Source organism: Ambystoma mexicanum, chromosome 3q (genome assembly GCF_040938575.1).
Source record: "Ambystoma mexicanum isolate Mex_15411 chromosome 3q, UKY_AmexF1_1, whole genome shotgun sequence".
In the NCBI taxonomy this organism is placed as follows: Eukaryota; Metazoa; Chordata; class Amphibia; order Caudata; family Ambystomatidae; genus Ambystoma; species Ambystoma mexicanum.
The window spans coordinates 1,023,838,926-1,023,858,016 of record NC_090926.1 but is presented as its reverse complement, the minus strand read 5'-3'; the positions used below and the strand labels follow the sequence as shown (position 1 = coordinate 1,023,858,016).

Sequence of the window (19,091 nt, the reverse complement as noted above, 5' to 3'; positions counted from 1 at the left end):
ATACCCCAGGATGGATCTGTTACCCTTGTATCTCAGACTGATGTAGGTGGCAGGGTCAGATGGAGTGCGGGACTGATATCCTGCCTGGCTACCACCTGATTGGGTTGGATCTCAGGGTCTCTTCTGCCTCTCGGTCTGCTTATTGTTGGGATGAGTATTTTTAGGCCCCCTCATCTACAAGTCCATTGGGGGAGTGTTTTTCACCTCTGCTACCTTTGCAGCGGCAGGTGTGTTTGCTGGTTTGAGGTTTTTAAGTTTGTTTTTGTTTTCTGACAGCTTTTGGACCTCATAAATCTGGGTGGCATGTTCTATCACCCAATCCAGGGTTCTACGCTCATGGAAATCCCTTACTAGTTGGGTCATTATGTATTTAGGGAGCGCATGGAAATATGTGTTGATGAACTCCCGGTTATTGGTGTATACTCACCTAGAGGTCTGTGCAAATGCTCAGTTCAGCTCCTTCACAAACTCTCTAGGCGCTTGGTCTTCCCCACACTGCAGGTTGTATGCCGCCTGGCGGGCCTCCTGCAGGGTTCCTATGAATGGAGAAGTTTTTTTAGACTGGCCGCCTAGTAGGTAGACCATTTTTGGTGATCTTGGTCCTCCATCCTTGCAAAGAAGCTGGAGCATTCAGGGGAGAATGTCCATTTGACAAGCTCCATGGAATTTCTATCATTCTTAATACCAAATGATGTAATAATTTGGTCATAAATCTCTAGATGCTCCCATACAGAATATTTAGAATTTTTATGATAGGGAGTCATAAAGCTCTTCATGGCCTTTATCGGCCAAATTGGATCTTTCACAAAACCTCTCTTCTGTTTGGCAGACTTTCTTTTCCAATGCACTCACCCTCTGACTCAGAGCTGCTGCTGTTGGTGGTCAATCCCCTGTCCTCTAGGCGCTCTCTACCTCTATGAGACTGGGAAACACTCCCAGAATTACAGGTCTGGACTCTTCTCACCTGTGGTGCTGTGGGCTCTCAGGGTAATTTCCCTTGTACTCCCCTTTTTGCACCGAAGAGTATTCCTCCTCCTCATTCCGCCTTCCTGGGATGGTAGCTAATTTCCCCCCTCCCTGTACGTGTGGAGGTTTTTAAGATGCACTTTTGAGGCCTAAACTCTGGTTCTTCTCTTTCTGTAAAGCGGACCAGGTGGTCCATTTGTAACTTCATTTTCTGTCAGTGCAACTCCCTGATCTTTTCATCAAAGGAGCCCTCCTGGTCAGAATTACATGTCAGGGTATTTTTAAATTCACAGAGACCACTGGTCCGGCCACCTTTCCTTCTACTTGGTAACCCTGAACCCTCATCGATGTCGGATAAGGACTTGCCTTCTGGATCAGTTAGACTAGGCCTGATTGAGTCCAGATGCCTCATGTGTCCCTGTTCTTGATAACTGGCAGGTATGAAGTAAGCTGCACTCTGTACACATGAGGTGCTAAGTTGGCTTGAGGTGCCTAGTAAAGAGGTCATCACTCCGAAGTTAGAGGGTGCTTTTGTATACCCTGATTGATCGGGGTGTCACAAAGCCTGTTTGTATTTGGCTATTTCACTGTCCAACCTCTCACATTTGTTTTTCTCAGTACCTATCTCTTGGTGATATGCAAAGGCCTGCCTAAGTTTGCAATTCTGATACCAGTGCTTGAGTGGCTTCTAGCACTTTTCTTTGTGCCATTAGTCTCTTAGTCCCCTGTTCTCTTCTCAATGGGACTCATCTCCTTCTGTGAGGCTTACAACATCTGTGCATTTTCAGAGCATTCTTTCAGGAGACAAATCTATTCCTTTCGCTCAATTCTGGCCTGTGTTGACTCTTCTATATCAACATCTGCTTGCCTCACAGATTCCATTAATTTAGCATTTTCTAGCCTCATGTCAGTCTGTTCCTGAGAACATAACTCACTTTTCTCCATGTCCTCTAAGCAGGCTCTGTTGTGAACAACCTGCTAATTTAACTTGTGTTGACCTGCGCTCAGATTCTCAACACATTCTTTCTTCTCCCCTTGCAGTGCAGTAAATTGAGCCTCTTGCTCTCTATTTTCTTGCTGCTGTGTTTTCAAATCCTCTTTTAGCTGTTCAATAATATTTTCTAGGTTTTGGCTCTGTTGCGCTTTCGCTTCTAATTGTTTCAGCTCTTTCTGAGCATGATTCAAAAGCTCAGCCTAGTTTTGCACAGTGGTCATGCTATCCTAGTGTCTTTCCTCCATGATCAGCATATGGAAATACATGTATGCTGTGAACTGAGCCATTTTAATTTGCTCATCGTTGCTGGTCTGTGTCATGTAAAGGTTTGTCACGGTCTGATGTACGCCCATTATCCTGCCACATGTCAACATTTGCAGAGGTAACCTCCTGCATCATTCTGGCTTACCACGTTTCATGGTCTTATTCTACCCATTCACCTTAAATCAACAATTTGGATGTAAGTGCTACCTGGCCATATTGATATCAATGGTACTCATTCTTAAATGTGTACTGCCCCTTATAAACTCTCTATACAAGGGCACAAATCTCAACCCTTTTCCTGCTTAGTTTCCACTCTTAATGACAACTCAAAATCAACACTGTTTTATCTATACGTTGCCCCGGAACCCAGGGTACAGGTCTGAATGGCACCTTCACAATGCAGCACAACTTTCCATCCACTGCAATGCAATTACACCCAAATGAATAGTCTGCAGCTACTGCACTGTCACAAGTGAAGACTTGCAACCAGATCCCAGACGAACCCCAAGCTGTGTCATGATTAATCAGGCGTTCACTCTCAACTCAGGGAGTTCCTTTCCCCCAAACAAGGTGGTGCTCATCCTAAGTTTGTTTGCAGATTCAACTTTAGTGAGGCCTGCAACCCGTCTCGCACCACCCCAACAAGTACCCTGTGTACCACCAATGAGCTAGGAAACAGGCTGGTGTAAAGTACGGATATATATTTATTTAAGGTTTGACAAAATGTAATAGCAACCAAATGTTCAGCTACCAATGCTGTGGCACTCCACAATATCACAAATTCAAAGTTCTTGCGCCAATTGACTAACTTATATTTCTAATGAACTGACAGATACTGCAACACAAAGGTAACATTTTAAGGTTGCCAGTCACAATTTACATCAGATTTCTTGCATATTAACCAATAGGAAACATACAAAACACACAGTGGTTGCTTAGTTTGGCACAATACTCCTTTCTCCCAGCAACCTCCACCCTCCAGCCATCAATTAGATATGACCCCTCTGATCTGAAGGCAAGTTACGGGGATTGTGAATACAGTAGCAAAATCGTTTTGCTTTTTTATTTGAAAGGCAAAGTCAAGAAATGAACTCAATGGGAACATCATTTTTGTGCTTTTTATTTGCATGAAATGCAGGGCTGTGGGAAAATCGTTTGGGGGATGCAAGTAAATAAATGGGAAAATGTGTTTTGCACCCTCTACATTCACTTGAATAGCAGTGTTTTAGGGTTACATATTTTGGGATTATGGTCACCCCGCTTTGGCACATATGACAGTGGTTTCAGAAAGGTAGAATCACCCAAGTACTTTATTGTCTTTACCGGCTCTAACACACTGGGCATAAACTTTGTTAGTTTCGCTCTCTAACAACACTCATCCCGTGATTTTCTATATGGGAATTAATTGATTTAACTTCAATTCAATGCACTTTGGATCTACACAGCTCTTCCCAACACAATTCAATTTAAATGGATAGGGTGATTTTCTATAGTAGAATTAATTTGAGTTGGATTCAATAAAATGTGCCAAGGGTCTCTCCAGTTCCACCCCACTGCCCGCTATGTGAGATGGAGATTACGGCGGGCACATCGTCCCACACTTTTGATAGCTTTGGGATATATCCACTTACATGGGAGGGCCTGGTTATGGGCATCCATGGACAAAGCAGGGCCACTCTGAGGACAGCACAGATATGGACACAGGCTTCAGTCAAGGGTAGTCCACAGCCCCCAGACTTCCTCTGGTTCCTCAAATGGCAGGCCCAGCTAGCTTCTAGATTAGACAGTCTCTGTCTCCCATGTAATGTTTACGGCATTGGTAGCTCTTCTTGTCGCTCTTCTAGGTCTTTGCAAGAGTCCAGAAGCAGACTACCTCAAGCAATAGAGTGGGAAAGTCAAGGGAAAAATAGAAAGACCAAAGAAAGTTCCCAAGAGTCGAAAATGTCAAAGAAATACCAGCAAGTCAGTTCATCTCAGATAGAAAACTCAGCTCTTATAGGAGTGGTGACACTCCATTATTATCATATTTACCACTCTATGGACTGGCCAGTTCTCTCTCTAAAAGAGACGCCCGCTGGCTGCTTATTAGACCAGAAGTTGGGAGGTATGGGTTTATGGTAGCTGAGGGAGGAGTAAAAATATATCATCCAAAAATGACAGGTGGGTTTTACCTTTTTGTGTAGAAAATTCTCACAACATGGCAGCTACCCTGATTTTTCAGATAACTGCATGAACATATTTATTTTTGGATTGTACATTTTATGGGACTCAGACAATATTCATTTTATGTCAGCACGTTCTTCCTGGGTGGAGCTACTGTTTTTTGCAATTTGCTCCTGAGCCCAAATAGTCACAAATCTGCCCCTTCCTGATTCCAACCTTACTTCTATAACCTATCATCACAAAAACGTTCTATTCCCTCAGAATTATGGGAAGGCAATAATCATAATTTTACTCATAACTCAGGTTTTATCCATCATACAAAAAGTATTTTACATGGTCCCGACTGGCTTTTTATCTCCTTTAGAATGAGTCTTGGATGAGCTCAGGGAAAGCCACAATGCTCTTTTTATTTAAGAAAACGTGTTCAATGTTAAACATATGGCAATGCATTACATGTGAGGTAACTTCATATCCAGCCACCACCTATTCTTAAGTTTTTTTTTCTTCTTCTGTGACCTATTAAGGAACATCTGCTTATCAGCAAGGTCTGTTTCATACACAAAGTTTGATCATCCATTAATGGCTCTGAAGCCATTTCTTGAGGTCGAGTCAGCCTTGAAAAGGTCATTTCTGTTGGCCACTTATGCACGGTTAATGGGAGACCTGACCTTAAAGGTCATTTCTGCTGGCTGTGTTATCTGTAATTCCCATCATTTTGTATATCTCAGCATTTAAACTGAAATCCAGACCTCCTTCTACTAGGTGTCCTCAGCCAAAGCTCGTCAGGTCAAGATTTCAAAGGCACCGACCTTTCAGTTCAGTGGGGAAATGTCCAGTTGCATCCATTCTTCAGAAAATACAGCTTTACTTCAACAAAATGTGCTTACATGTAACATTGTAGCATTATATATAGGCCCGCTTTTCAAAAATACAATTTTTCTTTTCTGCTATATTAGAACAGATGTAGATTCATTATGCATTTCATGAACACAGCTAGGCCACAGTTAGCATAGGAAACCAGTGTTCACTTCTACAAAAATGAAATAGGGCTTTCTCTTTACAGGCTGTCATTTTATATGAGGAAAAAAGGTGCCTTTTCCCAGTTTACACAAAGTCAGCAGCTGCAGAAGAAGTGTATTTTTTTTTGCCTCCATTGGACACAGTTACAATCACAGTTCTAAGGAACACTCTCCTTCAACTCAGTGTCTTTGTATTTTACTGAAGTTGCAATAGGCCTGTTTTTGTTCATTCACTGGGCCTTATATTGGAATCAATGTTTTGTACTGGCTTTTCTATTTCAATAGACCTCCACATTAGCTAGCTTCATTCGCACAATAGGGGCCTAACGTGGCCTCTCCCTCTCTGTCATTCTGGGGCTGTCTTTTTAACATATACATCTATTTGTAGAAAGTAGAATGTTGAACAGGTTAGAGAGGGGTACAAACAATCAAGCCACAGTTAGCAATACTAATATGATCTAGCAAGGTATGGTAAAGGCATGGTGATGCATAACAAAGCATTAGAGGTTGTAGCAAAGCATGCATAAGCCTAACATGCCAAAGTGGCCTGGTCCCCTCACCTCACTCCTACCACTAGCCTCTGCATGCAACAGCCATTTCATTTTCTCACTATGCCCCTGTCAATAAGGGTCTCTTCCTCTCTATGTCACTGTCTCTCCCTCTCTCTCTCTCTCTCTCTCTCTCTCACTCTTTTTCTTAAATCAATGCATTTTGTACAGTGAACAATGATCGAGGAATTGGGAAATAGATAAGGGGCCGTTTACTGACTATACTCATTACCATATGCAGAGTGCTAAGGGTGGCACAATACTTAGGCTCAGAGAGTGGGCTGTCTGAGATATGGAACCCGTAGGCCCTCACTTCACCTTGTTTATTCTGTTGGTTAGCAGGCTGTTTGCTGCCAGAAACTTCACTCTAACTAGCTCAGGCCCTGCGCCCCGCAGGTCCCGCTGGGATTTTTGCCCATTGGGGAATATTCCGAGTTTGTCCTACACTCGCCAGGCAATTGGTACAGGGCCCAGAATCCCTGGTTGTTTCTCCCAGAAGTCTGAGAATCTCCAAAATGCCTCAGTCCCATCTCCCACAGTGCACGCAGCCATGTGCCAAAAAGGTCACCCAGCACCCACCTGCCCGTCACCCTTACCTGATTTTGAAGCAGCGCCATAAGTTCTGTTTCAAAATGATACTGAAACCAAGCAGGGGGCTCTGCAGGTGGAACTGAATGAGATGAGGAGCTGGCACGATAAAAGGTGGATTGTAGGTTCCTCAAAGTGCACCACTAAGCTTGGTGCACTAAACCCTTCTCCCCGAATAATTTCCCAATTCCCTGCACTAATGTGCTATCACAGACTTTCACACGTTTCCCATGTCCAATACGCAAAAACTCATTGTGTAGCATGAACAAATTCACAAAAATATCGCTTCGTAGAGGCATTGGCAGACATTTTCAGGAACAAAATCAACCACACTGCTTGCGTCATCACATTCGTAGATCTGGCACACATGTATTGGATGAACACATCGTATGAGATGAGGGAGTCTGGGATGAAAGCAACCGCACTTTTCATGTCATCGCAGCTCCCAAGCGATGACTGGATAAATTAATTCCGGGAGAACCGTGCAGGGATAAAGGGAAACATTTTAGCAGAAATGTAACTTTTAAGCTGAAACTAAAAAAGTGTCCCCCAGCAAGCCTTTTCTCTGGAAGGCAGAAAAGCGAAACTCAACGTGGAAACCAGGAGTGGCAAAAGGCACTCCACCCATGCCTGATCTTCATACAAAAATGTAAAACATAAAAGTTATAAATAGAGCCAGTTGGTACCTGCAACCAAAAAAGACTGTGTGAATATCAAATAAAGAAACAATGTTAAACTCTGGAGGAAAAAAATGAAAGAAATAAATGCAAGACAAAAATAACATGAAATATTCCAGCAAACGCAGTGCTTAAGGAAACAATGGATTGACGGACATTGCTAATGCTTGGTTTTGTTTACTCAATATTTAATCAATTGTTATTTGGCTATTTTATTTTGTAATGATTACTCCGATATGCACATGACACTACAGAAGATATTTTCATTTTTCCTTAAACCCTGTGTTGGGTGCAGTGTTGGAATATTTCATTAGTTTGTTTCATGTTATTTTGACTTGAGAATATTTTCCTGTTTTTTTGCTAGGTTTTAAAATGGTATCTTTCTTCGTTAGTTGAGGTTACCAGTTGGCTTTATTTGTTAAACTGATATCTCTATCCCTCCATATATAAAGCAGAAAATCTGTTAGTTTGTTCCTCACACAATTCCACACCGTTCCGCCAATCTGCACTAAATGTTGCATGGTTACCTGTTAGGACCCTCTGGACATCACTGGCTGCATGGTATTTGAACACCCTGCCCTTTTCCCCGGGTTTCAGCTTGTTCACACTCGAGACGGTTGCCTGAAATCGGCGAAACAATAATGTGGTTGTAGAAGGAACGGACAAATCTAATTTTAAGCATCTCAGTGTGAGGATCACAACTCGAAGGTCCCCTCACAAACCACGTTTCAAGGCCCTAGGATGCATGTTTCTGAGATATTTGAACTGCGATGCACTGCACTGTGCCAGGGTGAGGCAACAGGTGGGGAGAGCACACAGACGGTCCCAGTATGCTGCAGCACGCCAACTCTCGCTTCCCTTCCACATCTGCTCCGGGTATGTCAGCCAGACACACGCACTCATAATCCGTGCAGTTTACTGCAGAGCGCAAGGCACATCAAGCAATAAGCGACTCGGAACAGCGACCTACACGTTCATTGATTTTCAACAATTGATGAGAGTGTTATCAAGTTTGTACACAGAAACTGTGCGTAGTACGGGTACTTCTTGTTATTTGTTCTAAAAGAGAAAACAGCAGATGACCAGGGGCTTCGCCCCTGTGTTCTGAATAATGTTTCTGGCAATGCGTTTCTCACAGCACAGAAAATCAATCAGCATAACGATAAATAAAACCCAAGCCTTGGTGACTGGCACTGGGATGCCGCTTTGAAGAGGGTCAGTGTTAATGGCATTTTGGGTTAATTGCCAATTAGTAGAATTTCTTCAGCTCTTATGCATCCACATCTGGGTGTGTGAAAGGCAGATATTTTAGTCTCGGGCTTGTCACCTGGATCGTCTCCCATACTACAATGGCTCTGAGAACCGTCCATCAACATTTGCAAGTGGAAATTGTGTGACTGAAGGGTGGCTTCGGAAGGTCGTCTTCACAATAGGCATAGCTCTGTGAGTAATGACACAAAGATTGGTGCCTAAAGGCCCGAGCAAAGTCAAGCAGCTCATCCAGATCAACCAATTTGAATGTATAATTGAGGGCCACATTCGGAGCACCAGGAAACTAATCGCAACCGTAATTCAGATTGTAAAAGAATCAATAATTCTGCTGATTTTTCATCAATATTGGTGCAGAAGAGGCATTCGGCACAGTATCCTAGCCTTATCTACGTCACTATGGTCTTCCCAGGGGCCAGTGAGACCACAGCACTTTGAAGCCATAGCACATGGCAGCAGGCGCTATGCAAATACATCCCAACATAACATATCCTGGAAACAATTAGCTTCAGGTCAGCCTTCTTAAAAGCTATGACTGCTCCCTATCCAGACATTTGTCTGATAATCCTCATCAACAATACAGTCTTTTTACTGTTTCGTAACACTAAGGGCAAGAGGCAAGGCAGCCCTTTGACTCTGCGTGTCTTCAACTTATTCCTGGAAGCTCCTGCATTGAGAACGAGAAGACATCCAGGACATCAGATATGGTGAGAAGGAGTACAACTGTGAATGCACACTGATGACGTCATGCCGTGCATAACTGAGCCAGTGCCCTCAAGTGTCCTGAGGAGGCCATCCAGACCTGTTTTATCCCTTTGGATTCTTGGACTTGTTGTTCTTTTCCGCCATTTGAAATGTAGGAAACTGCAAGTCACCAAATTTAAGCAAACACAGGACTTGATGGCCTTCTCAGGCATTGCCAACGGAAACTTGGCAGCTCTGTCCAGCCAAGGAACCTAATAGAGAAATCTGCCAGCGTTTCCAGATATAACGTTATCTGGCTAAAGACCTGTCTACCTCGGCAAGCCCTACAAGACGTCTCTTAACATGAGGGGGAAAAGATTGAATTCAATGTATTAGAGATAGGATCCTGATAGTTAAGAGCTCCACGTAATATGTGTGCCTTCATTTTGAATGCCGGAGAGAACATCGTCTGATTGGGAAAGCTTCCTCTGGGTGTGTAGAGCAAGAATCGTGGTTCAAGTCGAGAGTACACGCGGGTGGACGGCGCCGTCCCACCCTTCCAAGTGTTTTAGAGGCTGTGTGTAAAATGAGAAACATTGACTGTCTTTTGTGAATTTACACTGATCTCGGGACTCGAACCCCGGTACATCACCACTGCACCATATAACCTGATGAAAAATAGCAAACACCAAAGGTGAAATGTCACATTTCCACACTGCATGTTCCAGGGAAAACATTCATATTGATTCTTGGAGTACAAAACATGCACACCTTTCAACTTTTTCAAAACCCTATTAGTGGAAAATATCCTCTCTTGGTTTTTTGTGTGTGTTGATTTTATGAACAGCAAATGCCATTCGTTCTGTGCAATTTGTATGGTGGTGCAAAGCCAATTGAATGAAATGTGCATATTTCACTGTGATATGCTACTTTCTGGTGACATCACACACCATTGTGTATGTTAGTCCCCCCACTTAGGACTTTGTATTGGTTAATTAACTTTCAACCTTTATCATAAATAATGGTTCATCACAGTCTTTCTGCTAGCATTTGGTTTAGTCCCCGATTTAGTTCATACATTTCCCCTTTTCTTCAGATGGGTCAATATGATTAAACTTATGTTACTCTGAAATTGATTATAACTACTCCTATTCTAGGATGGTCGACAAAACGTTGAGGGTAGAACATTTGAATGAAGGATTTTTTTGGAATCCGAAAAGATAGCTTCATCTCAGATCAAGTTGCAGCTTTCTCCTACTGCGGGTGGGCTTGTATTCCCGAACGTGTGTTTTATAAGTCCTTTCTCCTTCCTCGAATCCAGTTATGGATTAAAATTCTCAAATAGGAGACTCCTGTGAATGTGAAATTGCAGAGAACGGCCACGCCTGGGCCTTGAGCAGGCTCATACCGTGTGATCCCTTGCAGGCAAAACTCAGTTTACCAGCACACGACACGTGAAAATGCTTCCCTTTGAATAACTGCTCATTAGCCACTGGTGTGCCCTCCACGTGCACTAGAAATCCATTTCTGCTTTTTGACACTCCCTTCGATTTGCCCGGCTGCAATATTAACAGGTTCAAAAATTTATACATCACTCAGCCAACCAGATCACAGCTTCTAGCACGGAAGCACGTTGATTGGCCGCAGGATATTGGCCAGTGCCAGCATAGATACCTCTGGTGCCGGCGGTCTCTAGCTGGCATTAGGCTGCTGAACCCAGGCCACACATACAGCTGACACGACACGCTCAGTGCTAAGGTGGGCTTGCTAGAAAACACACATTTTTGGAGGTCCAACGCTTCTGATAGTGACTGTGCTATTATGTTTGCTCACGGTCCGGAGGTAATAACTGGTGGGGCCATATTGTTCAACATATAAAATGGTCTGTGAGACACACAATTTAGAAAAGACGTAATCCCACTAAACAACCTTTCAAAGTGCTGCGTGTTAAAGAGATCTGGATTACAAAAGTCCTCGCAATTAGACCATGGAACATTGTGAGCGTCGCATATAATATGCTTCTATAGACGACTGGACTTAAGTTATGCATCATCCGACACATATGGGAAAGACCTTCTACAAAAACAGGGCTGGAGGCTATGTTTATGGGCATTGGGGTAGTTCTTAGATTGTATGCGTGATCTCCTGGCTGATATAGCCTAATATATTGTTATTATTCTCAATCCTACTTTCTGCAAAAGGGCGTTCAATCTATAAATGTTAATCATCTTGACTATAAGGTGATGACTGCCCTAGCTGCAGGAATCTGCAACCTTTGTGTCTCCAGATGTTTCGGACTACAATTCCCATCAGCCCTAAGCAGCATAGTAAATGGTGAGAGATCACGGGATGTGTAGTCCAAAGTCTCAGGAGAGGCACTGGTTCGCAGACCCCTGCATGCTGATCTAAATGAGATGCCGCCCAAGTCTCCATAGCCCCCAGAAGTAGGCTGAAACTATTATTCGTAAGCAGTCTTCTAAAAGGTAATGGCTTAACTGCAGCTGCAAACCACCTCTGGGGTGATACAAAATATCTTAACCAAGTATGCCTTCGGCCACTTGATTCATAAACGATATGTATATCCTTGCATCTGTGCTTTGCACTGATACCCTGATAATAAAAAAAAACAAGCATTGGAAAAGAGAACCTGTTGGACTTTGGCACAGGCATTAGAAAACCTTTTGTTAGGCACTGCCACAATATGCTCACATAGTAACACCATTGACCAGCTTTTTCCATCTTATGGCCAGCTAGAACTATTAAGGCAATGCCTGGAAAATGCCTAACCAATTACTACACAAAAGTCAAAACTGTTGGCTTTGCTAGTGCTTGTTGTTGTTGTTATGTCAGTGACTGCAGACCTTCGGGGATAACCATCAGGGTGGGTTAATCCCTCTCCCTGCTTTGATGCTTGATTGGCTAAGTGAAGCAGTGAGGTATTTTCGAGAAGGGTCGCACTAGTGTTAGGGAGAATTCTCTGTAAAGGCTAATTTCCCAAACCTAGTGAGTCTCCCAGCAGCTTTGCTGGATTTCTGGGGTTTATTTCTTTCTCCTGCTAAGAGTGAGACTCTTTTACTCCCACTCTTAGACATGATTTGAGGTGTTCCTTTGTCTTTCCATGTGTTTTATGGGCTATGGGGTCTTTTACTCCATAGGGTTTCATGTGTTTTTGATGTGGGTTACACAGCACCCTCCGTGCCGTAACCCAGGGGTGTCGTAGCGACCCCCAAACATAGACTCCATACCCTGGGACTGACTACTGTCTCCCAGGGCATGTAAAGTCACCATTGGCTTTACTAGTCCCAAATTATGAACAGAAACCAGTACAAACCATCATATTGTGTACGTACTGGTCTGGGCAATTCGATTGCCCCGGGGTCTGTTGTTCGAGGGGGCACATCTCTGTCCCCCCTGATCGAGTTTTGGCTGGTGGCAGTGGATACTACTTTTTATATTCGACCGCGAATATATCTCTATGGGATTTTCCCATTGTTTGAGGCTGCCAACTTTAATTATTTCATTCCTATAGCCTCGAACATACCGCCGGTTTATTTATTTAATATTTAATATTAATTCACCGGTTGGTATTTTTTGCCAGAACTCGATTCTAAAATGGCGTTTGTGTTCTCTTCTGTGACTCCAACCCAAGTCGAGCCCTTTGTCCCACTTTTTGGCGGGCTTCTCCACAGAAGCCTCCGAAAGTGGTGCCACTCTGTCTGGGTACCACAGGGGGTGTGGGAGGGGGTTTAGGCACCCTGGACTGAGTTACCTTGGTAACTCAAGTCGCACTCTTGTGTGATTGGCCCAAGTGGTGAGCCGGCCCGCTCACCACTTAGCATGTTTGATTGACAGCTAGGCTGAGTGAATGGGGGATGCTGCATAAAAGCAGGGCTTTGGGGACTGGAACTTCAGAAGTCGCCACAGGACCTAAGAATCCGAGGAGGGAGAAGCTGAGCCGACCTGCAACGACAACACCACCGGTGGAGCCCTGCTGAACCGTCTCCCCACTTTTCCTGACGACAGAGGAGATCTCCAGTCCGGAGAGTCTTCTTCCTTTGACTGGTGTGGATAACCAGTTTTGCCTTCTTTTCACCTTCCTGGAGCATCTTGTGGCCGCCTTGCCCGTGCCAAGCACCCCGGCAACTGGAATACCACGGTTTACCACTACCGCGAAGAGAAGGGTAGTACGTTTTAACCGGAGGACTCCGCGGCTGGTTTCTTCCCTGGCAGTGCAACGACCTCCATCTTTCTTCCACGGCGAGACCTCTTCTTCCTCTGGACGAAACACCGACTTGCACCTGCTGCCAGGAGCAACTGCCCCCACTGGAGCTTCCTTCACACTTCCTTGCGACAGATCGCCTCGACTTTCTAACCTGGGCTAGCCTGGAACAACCTAGCTAACTTTTCCTGACTTGAATTTCATCCTTTTTGTGCGAACTATCTACAAGACTCTTTGGGCAGAACCCCACTGTGTGAACCTGGACCCCTTCTGCTTGCTCTCTCCAAGAGTGGGCCTTGCAATTGACTTCCTTGCTCTCCAGTAGAACTCTGCCTATCCTGCCTTACTGTGGTTCTTTGTAAAAGTATTGAAACTTGTGTGCTTCCTTAACCCTGCCTTTTTCCTCCCTTTCTTTACAACTTATTAGTGTCATCTTATGTTAAGCACTCACCTATGTCTGAAAATAAGTGGTGTTTCTCACTAAGACTTGTCTAATAAGTGAATAGGGTTGTATATATATGATAGTGACTGTGTGCTGAATTTACTCACCTCGTTTTTGCTAGTGTAAATTACAAGTGTGTTTTTAAATAAATAATGATATACTTTTACACCAAAGCTCTGGTCAGTGTTTGTTTGTACTACTGTGTCCCTGTACCTATTGTTTATACTCTGCATACTGCCTAACTCTTCTTGAGGGAAGTCTAACTGCTCAGCCACAGCTACCAAGTGAATTTGTGTGGTACAGACTGCTACCAAGTGGGTTTACTGCCAAACACCTGTAGTCTTAAATCTTTTGCAGTGGTCCCTAAGGGAACTGCACAGGTTTCTGCCTAATAACTGGGCCATAATATTGTCTCGGGCACCAATGAAAAAGTGGCCCACAGATGCAAATGGCTATTCATTCCTTTTGTTGCACTGTTTGCATAGTATCCAAAGGGGTGTTTTTTTTAAATAAAAATGTGATGCAAATTGTGCATTCTAAAGAATATGTTTTTAGCAACAGTGGCCAAAACTCGTCAAACTGGCCCACATTGTCCAAAAAAGTGGCCCGCTTTGACCTAAAAACTGGCCCACATCAGCATTTTGTTTTTGGTTCGGCCATGGGCCTATTGCCCTATAGGCCAGTCCGAGCCTGTTTTCTAGATGTCTTTTGGTTTGGGGGTAATCTCTCTTTCGACCATTTTGCTGTTACTGGGTAAAGTGGAGAGGCTTTGGGCCTTAATTGGACACGTCCATTTGGAAACTGGGGATTGCTTGAAACTGGGCAGGCATTCTTCTTCAGATAGCAAGAGTGGTTACAGAGAGATTAACTGCCAGGCTATTATGCAGGTCTATGCAAAAGGACGAGCATACCCGTTCTTGGCACTTAAGGGGAGGCTTGATAGACAAGGGAAAACCTATGCCACATAAGTGTCTTCCTGTTGCCTCTGCTATAAAAACAGGAGAACATGCGGCTGGAACAGTCCTCAGTGTTGCTGCTTAGTAAAATAACCCATCCAGTTCCACAAGTGCTGCTGAAACGTCTATGTGACGTTGAGGTCAAAGATTCCAATCCTAGCGGGTTGAGTCATCCTTTCATCATTCTGAGGCTATTAACACGTGTTTCAATCACTCGAACATCGGAAATAGTGGCAGCGCCCATTAGTACTGTACAATTACAAACGTTTGTAGGATGTATGTAAAACATACTATTGTGTGTTGCATAACAGCATGCGTTTAAGCCCCCTGAAAAACAACTGCAGCATGCTTAAGTGGAAGTTACCTACACAAGGTGTCTGCCACAATGAAAACCTGACTGGATTGGGCCGTTTATGGGTACCAAAAATCAGCCAAGGCCATTGCTGCGTGCATTGGCCCTCGCGGAGGGCGGCTCCGATTGGCCGCTGGCCTATTTGCATAGGATTACAGAATATCGAGCAGCCACTTCCTTGTGGCGCGGCCTGCGCGCCCGGGCAGGTTGCTTTATGTGTAGCGGGAATACCCGCTCCCTGGTGATGACATGTTGTGGCGGCAGCCGGGCCCCGTGCCAAGGTCTCGCGGCACGTGGAATGCCAGCTATGCCGCCCCGCTCGGCGAATTCACGCTACCTGTCCCCCGCAGGCACCGCGCTCCCCGCGCTGACGTGCGTGGCCCCTCCCGGCCCTGACATGCACTCGGCCTTACTTCACTTTTCTCTTTTCTTCAGGGTGCTGGAAGGAGCCGGCGTGCTGCGCGAGGGTTCCGACCCCCAACCCCCCCCCTACTCTTTCAGGCTCCCGCCGGATTGTTCTGTCAGGACCCCACTGGGCTGCACCGCCAGGCTCCCATCCGCCTTATTTCCTGGAGCTGCCCTGCACTGCCAAGGCCTTCATTGCCCTGCCAGGGCCCCACCGAAGGGCTCTGCTCCGCCCCCACCCCCAGACTGCTGCTCATAGAGGGGCCTAACCGCCTGTTCTCCAGGGACCAGAAGGCACCGCGAGCCAGCCTAAGAACTAAAGAACTTCCCGGGAGCCATCTCTGTCCTCGAGGTGAGTCCCGGGAAGCCGCCCAGGAATGTCATGGTGATGCACGTGCTCAGCTAGTGCGTTTGGACATCTAGTGGACTGTTGCTAGGTGTGCATGCGGTGCAGAATTTATTTTGGTTTTTATTTCATTGAACATATATATCTGCTGTCTAAGCACCCAAATGCCCCAACTCGCTGTAATAGAGATAGGACCCGATTCATGGCATTGTTTGCACTGCTGAAGAGTGACTTTGCACAGCCGACACAAACCCTGATTCATGGAACTGTGCAAAGTGTATTTTTGCGGTTTAAAGTCATTTTTGCAGTACACAATGACTTTGTACTGACTTTTTACTGCAAAAATACACTTTGCAGAGTTCCATCGATCAGGGTTTGTGTCGGCAGTGCAAAGTCACTTTGAACCGTGCAAAAAAATCCATGAATTGGGCCCAAAGTACGTACTGTGCTTAAATTGTGATTGTCGTTATCGTCGGCAGTGTTATGCTTGGCAACAGGCGATTTATTTGGCTGGGCGGCACTAGGCACATTATCCCACCCAGTATCCCACAGGCCTTAGGGAGACCTCAGAGCTCAGACAGACAGCTGTAGTTCTCTTAAAAGCCGGCAGTGGGTGATGATGTGGACATTCCTTGTGTGTGCCGACAATGAATTTCTTGGGAAGTGTAGGACTTGGGACCTCTTCATGCAGTCTTTAAGGCTGTTAGGGCTGGGGCAGAAAGAACCCCTCACTGCCATTCACCATGGGCGACTCGGCGATCTCTCTGCCACAGTACAGGCCGGATTTTCTGAGACCATTAAAGTCATGGGACCTAGGATGGACATGTAAAACGCCTTTCACAAAAACCACGACTTTAATAAATGTCACCACAAAAAATAGATCGGTTTGGGAAGATAGGAGAACACGTTAAAATAATGTTAAAAAGCAATGGGCAGGATGGGGATAGAAAGGGGGGAAAAGAGCGTGGTGTGAGACGGGAGCTCTCCCATTAAAACATAGGTTTGGGGAAAAACAGAAAGCTCAAACCTGGAGAAATGGAAACGGTGTCTTGAGAAAGTAATTATGTGTGTCCCACGGGGCCGGCTGAAGAGGCGTGCGGCGAATCCGCCTGCACATGCAAGGAACACAAATGCTACGATGTGGCGTCGTTTACAGTTTTTGACAGCAGACGGTCAGGGGAACAACATAAATACGTTTGTTGGGGCACATCCAAGGAGTGCAGCTTTTGCACGCCCGATTCACTAATCGTATCACAAAGTATATTATAAGGTCTGGGGGGGGGGGGGGCCTGGGAAATGAGCACAATGTCTGCAGGATCTTACATTATTTCACGTCTCCTGGAGCAAGATAACGCCAACTTGCTTTGCCCACGTCCTCAGCTTGTGCGTGGATCCCGTGACAGCATCGTTCTCAAAGCAGTGCAGGGCCACGCTGATTATAAGGGAATGTGTATTATTCTTTGCACAGCAGAACACACATGGATAGCCGGCAAGAGTGCTGAAGCTCTAAATGGCCATTTAAGAGCAGCATTGTCAGAGTCAGGGTGGGGCGTGGGGGCCCATTTCAGTCAGGGCGAGATCCCCATTTCAGGCAGTGCGGGGGTTGGTGGGGGGCATTTCACATGACGGTGATGACATGCCCTGACGCTGGCAATGCCTTTATTCTATATATACGTCTCGTAGGGTGTCTGTGCATTGTCTGCCCATGTGCTTTGGCGCCCTGACACCAGGCTAACATTTTGAGGGATTGGCCTCCAATGGAATACCACATCCGTTTTAGCATCACCTCAGAGCACCAAGCCTGTCCAAAGCAGTATAATTGCTTCAATGTTAATTTTAGGGTGCATGTTGGGAAAGATTAAATTAGCACCAAGCCCAGTGTTATTATATATTTAGTGATTCAAGCACATATCCTCTCTGCGACGCATCCACAGATTGTCTTCTGAAGCAACAACACCTCTTAACTCACTCCTCTTTTGGTGTTCCACAAGGCTCTGTCTTGGTTCCCCACCTATTTACATGCTGCATCTCTGCTCTTGGGGCACTAATTTCCTCCTTTGGGTTCTCGTACCAATTCTTAGCAGAAAAAACCCAAATCTTTTCTTTTCCTGGACTAACCTCTGATCTCTCAACATTTCCAGCTGTCTCTCTGCCATGGAATATTGGGTGACTTCGCATTCTCTGATGTTAAACTCTACCAAACAGAGGTGGTCTTCTTCCCTGCCAAAAGCTCTCGCTCATCTCTTCTTCTGCCTACCCAGTTCCCACCTGACACTCTCCCCTACTCTTTTTCAGCTACAAACCTCAGCGGCATCTATGACCCTTCTCACACCTTCTGAACTTTCATCTCCAGAACTTGGACAGCAGCTCACCTCAATCTCCTAAATATTAGGAAAATTAGTCACCTCCTTCCTTTCAACACCGCCAACCATCTCTTAACCACTCTTGTCATTTCTAAACTTGACTATGAACCAGCATCCTGTTTTGCCTCCGCAACTATGCTTTCTGTCCTCTCGACAAGATCATTAACTTCGTTACCAGGACTCTCTTTGAACTCCCTCACTTTACACCTACTTCCTCGTACAATCACCAGGCTGGATGGCTGATGATGCAAAACAGGGCCGGATTGAAAGGTCTTCTGGTTCACAAATCTATCCACGTTAAGGCACCATTTTTCTGTGCTCCTCTATCCAACACTACAAGCCTTCTCGCAATCTCCGCTCTGCTTCCTCGACTACTCTTGTGCCAGCACGCCCTCCCTGTGCTTCCTCTCGCTTCCGTTCTTTCTCTCTTCTTGCTCCACTAGCATGGAATTCTCTTCCCTCGGACATCCGAGAAACAGTCTACACAAATCTATTCAAAACCAAATAAAACACATACCTCCTCGCCTCCGAGTTGCCCTCCTAACGTATATCTTTTTTAAAAAAATGATTTGTTTTGATCAAGTTTGACCTTTACAAAAATGTTTTACCAATCATTAAAATATAACATATAAAATACAACACAATCACTTTTCCACTCCTTTGAGAAGATAATTCTATTGAAGACAACATTATTTACGGAATCTCGAAAACAAAAAGGTACATTTAGACAATCAAGCCCTGCCCAATTTTCTTATCTCTCCAAACTCTATCCTTCCGTTATATAAAAAAAAAACGATGGGAGGAAAAGAAAAAAACAAGACAATCATTGCCGCTCC

At 44.9% G+C, this 19,091-nt stretch overlaps 1 protein-coding gene across 4 annotated transcripts in view; it reads left to right on the top strand.

The window, feature by feature from the left end:
- The window catches only part of CARD14 (caspase recruitment domain family member 14), a 642,914-nt gene that overhangs the window by 340,074 nt on the left and 283,749 nt on the right, over positions 1-19,091 (top strand). The window contains exon 1 of one of the 4 annotated variants that reach the window (XR_011305179.1): positions 15,563-15,898. The exons of 2 other annotated variants lie outside the window; for them this stretch is intronic. The gene's annotated coding sequence lies outside the window, so the exon portion shown is untranslated. Of the gene's footprint in view, positions 1-15,562; positions 15,899-19,091 lie in introns of those variants that run through there. One more of the 4 variants, XM_069655191.1, reaches the window with a different exon arrangement.